Raw genomic sequence first — 5,579 nt, 5'->3', positions numbered from 1 at the left:
AAAAAAAAAAAAGCCAGGCATCGTGGCACAAAATTGCTTCAACCCAGGAGGAAGAGTTTGCCAATATCGTGCCACTACACTCCAGCCTGGGCGAGACAGTGACCCTCCATCTCAAAAAAAAATAAAGTAAAATAAAATAAAAATTTTAAAAATGATTTCTCTTACCAATTTTTTTCTATATTACTTTAACTCCAATCATACATAACTGATCATTCTTATTACTTAGTTTACTATTTTCCTCATGTAAACACATTATTTAGGCATTTAGGAAGTTTGATCCAATATAAACATTTTATAAGCACCACTCTTGCCTGCTTTTAAAGTCAATTACATTATCCAGACAATTTATTAGATGATATGACAGTTTCAAAGATGAACAGTGCTTCTGACTTGGGAAATTTCCAATACAGCACTGAAATTAAGACAACTGTAGAAATTGTAATGAGAAAAAGTAAAGTAATGCTAAATGACTTAAGAGACACACAAAATACTCCTGAGGTAGAATGGGAGAGATAGTCTCATAAGAAGAGTAGGATTTTGAAATGCCGAAATGGGGTGGAGTGGAGGGAGATTTCAGGTGGAGAGATCAGTATGATCAAATTCGGGATAGTGGGAAAATGTTCACAGGCAGTATAATAATAGAGGACATTTATTAGGCTTCTTTCTGTATACCCATTTCTGATCTAAGGGATTATAAGTATTCAGATAATCTAGCCTAATCACTAATTTTATATATGAAAAAAAAAAAAAAAACCTTTTTCAAAGAGTTGAAGTCAGTTTTCTGAAGTTCTCAGCTACAAGGTGGAAGAGTCGGAGTTTTAATTTTGAATTGTTGGGCTTCAAAATCTGTCTCCAGTGGTAAACTGAAAGCTAGAGATGTTGGCTAGGACCATCTTCTACGTGTTACTGAATGCCATAGCATGTATTTACTTTGTATTTATTTCAATCAGAGAAAGGGGGATACACTGAACACTTCACTAAATAAATACTAACTTGCAGATGGAAAACTTCTAGAGACAAACCACAATTCAATAAACAAATAAATTGTAGTATGCCAGATGGTGACAGTGCTATGGAGGAAAATAGAGTGGGAGAGAGAGACAGGAAGCGCTTGGTGGAGGTTAGGAAGGCTGTATGGAGAGAGTTTTGTAAACTTAAATAAGAGGATAAAAAGCTTTTCTTGAGGAAAAATAGAAAAGACATTCAGTAACTAATCCTGGAATCCCTTAACATTCAAAGCATATTTGATGAAGACACATGGTGGGGTATGTTGCTGACCGTTCAGCCAGAAGCCCAGAGTCTTGACTGAAGAAATTTGTCAGGTGACTTCTCTGAAACTTTATTTTCTCCATTTCACAATGAAGGGGTTAGAAAAGAGTCAACAGATTGTTGAGCATTTATGATGGTCAGAGTGAGAGGGCATGGTGCTAGGAGCCAAACTTTGGTACAACTTTCAGACTCCCTTCCAGACCAAACAATAGATAATTTTACTGTTTTTTTTCTTTTTAATGGATGACAGTCAATTAGTATTTCTGAGTATTCTGATCACTGAAGTATACAAAATAGCACTGTAAATGTGAGACAGCAACAAGAAAAACACTGACAACAAAAATGATTTCTGATTTGGGTAATTACAACTTGTCATTTGTTATAGAAGCAGAGGCAAGTTATCTCTTAGTCATTAACACAATTTTAGTGAAATGTGACTCATGCACACTCAGTAGGATGCCAGAAGGACCTGATGTAAGTGATGGAGATTTCTCCCTCATGTGTGCTCACCTTATTAAAGACTGTGTTGTTGAGAGTCTTCGTGAGGATAGGATAAAATAGCATGTATCTTAAAGAATTTTGGAAATTTTGTCTAGATCTTTTCTAAGTAAGTAATAGTACTAGTTAACCCTTATTGTATCTTACCATGGGTCAGGTAATATGCTGAGTGTAATAGTTGGATTGGTGTATTACTTAACCCCATACAAAACAGAGGAGATAACCATTATTATCTTCATCCTATGCTAGAAGAAGCAAACTTAGAAAGAATTAAGTAGCTTATCCAAAGTGAGGTAGGCAGTACAGTGGCAAAGCCAGAACTGTCTGGCTCCTAAGTGTATGCTTATAACCGTGATTCTGGTGCTGGTTAAATTCACTGTGCTCCATGACCACAGACTGAACCCTCAACCCAGTTGGCATTCTGGGGAAAAGTCACAAGATAGGTGAAGTGCATATCAGAAAAATAAGCTTCCTAATTCCATAAGCAAGAGAAAGTTTGGGAAAGAAAATAGAAATTTATCCATAAAATTTCTGGGTGGAAAACTATAAGTGTTGAAAGGGAAGTGAAAAAAGCATAAAACATTAAGTATATGCTGATGACTCAGAAAGATATAGAATCATTTATAAAACATAGTTCTTTTTAAAGAACTTCAAGCAATATTTATTGGCAATTATGTGTTAAACCGAGTGCCAGATATGTTAAGAAAACATAGAATGATGAGTTACAACACTCAATTTTATTCAAAGTTTACATTTATTAATTTAAAATTCACGTAAATGCTTAGTAGTACTATTATGTGTGAGAAAAATCCATATTGTTATTAACATTTGAGATATTTCCAACAATTTAATTGGTTTTTTCTGTGTTTTGAAATCACACAGCCTCCTTTGAGCTCCTTGAAGGGATTTTTGTCCTCTGGGATGCCCTTTACCAGTGGATCCTCGCCAGATTATTCTTCTACGTAATCTCTTCTTCACAACATTTGGATACCTTAAGGGGAAGGAAAAAGGAATGATTCATTTGGGTTAAAACAGAATACTCCAGGTGCCAATAATTTATTTATTGCACTAAATTTTCAGGTTGTATATTTTCAGTATGATTCTCTCTGCTTTCCACCAATGCATATGTACTTTGTAGGAAAGAAGAAAGTTGCACCATCCCACTCCTTCTACATATATCTCCAGACAAAGGAAAAACAGCTGGTCATGCTCCAGCTAAAGATTCCCAGCAGACACTGCCTCCAGCATTGAAGGAGACAAGACCCAGAAATCAGAACACAGCTGGCAACAGAAGTCAAGGGTGTCATCAGATTTCATATTGATTAAATCTTTTCCTCATTCCAAAATGTGACTCGTAAAGGTGGAAGAGAATGAATAATTATTAAATTCCAGGCTTATCACCATCCCTGAATTCTCAGAAGTATACACATGGCGTGATCTCTGCTCACTGCAACCTCCGCCTTCTGGGTTCAAGTGATTCTTCCGCCTCAGTCTCCCGAGTAGCTGGAATTATAGGCATGCGCCACCACGCCCAGTTAATTTTGTATATTTAATTTATTTCTTTGTTTTTGTAGTGACAGGGTTCACCATGTTGGCCAGGCTGGTCTCGAACTACTGACCTCAGGTGATCCTCCCATCTAGGCCTCCCGGGGTGCTGGGATTACAGGCATGAGCCACTGCACCCGGCCCTAAGATTCCTTTTCTAGATGAAGAGAATGTTAAGTCAAAAGATAATCTGTGTCTGATGCTCTGAGTATCTTAGCAACTACTTATAATTCATGATATGAAAATGATTTCTCTGGTCAGGAGTGGTGACTCAGGCCTGCAATGCCAGTACTTTGAGAAGTCAAGGCGGGAGGATCATTTGAGGTTAGGAGTTTGAGAGCAGCCTGGCCAACATGGCAAAACCCCCTTTCTACTAAAAATACCAAAAAATTAGCTGGGCGTGGTGGGATGGAATTACTTGAACCATGGAGGCAGAGGTTGCAGTGAGTCGAGATCACGCCACTGCACTCCAGCCTGGGCGAGAGAGTGAGACTCTGTCTCAAAAAAATAAAATAAAATAAAATAAAAAATAAAGATTTCCCTTACCAATTTCTTTTCTATAAGACTTTAACTCCCATCATACAAAATTGATCATTCTCATTCTCAGTTTACTATTTTCCTCATGTTTACTCACATTTTAGGAATTTAGGAAGATTGATATTAGCTTGGTTTTAAAATTTGGCTAAAATAAAACCAGTACAAATTAAAATAACAGTGAGGTGTTTTCCTTTTGTTTTTTGTTTTTTTTCTTACTAAAGCTTACTCTCACCTATGTGCACAAAATACCTTTAAAGTCCAAGTAGCTCAAATGATATATTGTAGTATCTATAATAACTCATTCTCATTAATGATATCAGAAAATGTTGTTAAAAAGTCACATGTTAAGGTTGTGTTGGGAGTGGTTTTTGTTGCCTTGTAGTCTTACTTCATTCTCTTTAACCTAGTTATCCCAGTCCTGAAATAAAAAAATTCTGAACAAACCAAAGTCACTGACAGTTATAGCTCTGTAGCCTGTGGGACAGTCATGATTTCATTTCCTTCTTCCTGGACCATCTTTCTCTATACTTCCTTCCTGTGATTTCTCTCTTACTCAAAACCTGCTGACCATCTGTGTTTTAAGCAACAGGAATTGTTCCCTACTGGTGATTTAATCATTAATTAAGTCAATAAGAATTCTGAATTATCCAATATAAACATTTTATAAGCACCACTCTTGCCTGCTTTTAAAGTCAATTACATTGTCCAGACAATTTGTTAGTTGATATGACAGTTTCAAAGATGAACAGTGCTTCTGGTTTGGGAAATTTCCAATACAGCACTGAAATTAAGACAACCATAGACATTATAACAAGAGAAAGGAAAGTAATATTAAATGACTTAAGATATACACAAAATACTCTTGAGGTAGAATAGAAGAGATAGTCTCATAAGAAGAGTAGGATTTCAAAGGGCTGAAATGGGGTGGAATGGAGGGAGATTTCAGGTGGTGGGATCAGTATGACCAAATTCCAGATGGTGGGAAAATGTTGTCCACAGGAAGTATAATAATAGAGGACATTTATTAGGCTTCTTCTTATATACCCATTTGGGATCTAAGGGACTACAAGTATTCAGATAATCTATCCTAATCACTAGCTTTATACAAAAAAAAAAAAAAAAAAAAAACCCATGTTCAAAGAGTTGAAATCATTTGGTCATTTGTCCAAAGTTCTCGACGACAAGGAGGAAGAGTCGGGGTTTTAACTTCAAATTGTTGGGCTTCAAAATCTGTCTCCAATGGTAAACTGAATGCCATAGCAAATACTTTGTATTTATTTTAATCAGAGAAAAGGGGATATACTTAACACTTCACTAAATAAATACTAACTTGCAGACAGAAAACTTCTAGAGACAAACCACAGTTCAATAAACAAATAAATTATAGTATGCCAGACGGTGACGGTGCTATGGAGGAAAATAGAGTGGGAGAGAGAGACAGGAAGCGCTTGGTGGAGGTCGGGAGGGCTGTATGGAGAGGGTTTTGCAAACTTAAATAAGAGGATAAAAAACTTTTCTTTAGGAAAATAGAAAAGACATTCAGTAACTAATCCTGGAATCCCTTAACATTCAAAGCATATTTGATGAAGACACATGGTGGGGTATGTTGCTGACCGTTCAGCCAGAAGCCCAGAGTCTTGACTGAAGAAATTTGTCAGGTGACTTCTCTGAAACTTTATTTTCTCCATTTCACAATGAAGGGGTTAGACAAGAGTCAACAGATTGTTGAG

Source organism: Rhinopithecus bieti, unplaced genomic scaffold, assembly GCF_001698545.2.
Source record: "Rhinopithecus bieti isolate Rb0 unplaced genomic scaffold, ASM169854v2 scaffold_39006, whole genome shotgun sequence".
NCBI classification, from domain to species: domain Eukaryota; kingdom Metazoa; phylum Chordata; class Mammalia; order Primates; family Cercopithecidae; genus Rhinopithecus; species Rhinopithecus bieti.
The sequence above is the reverse complement of the archived record's forward strand: the minus strand, read 5'-3'. Positions refer to the sequence as shown.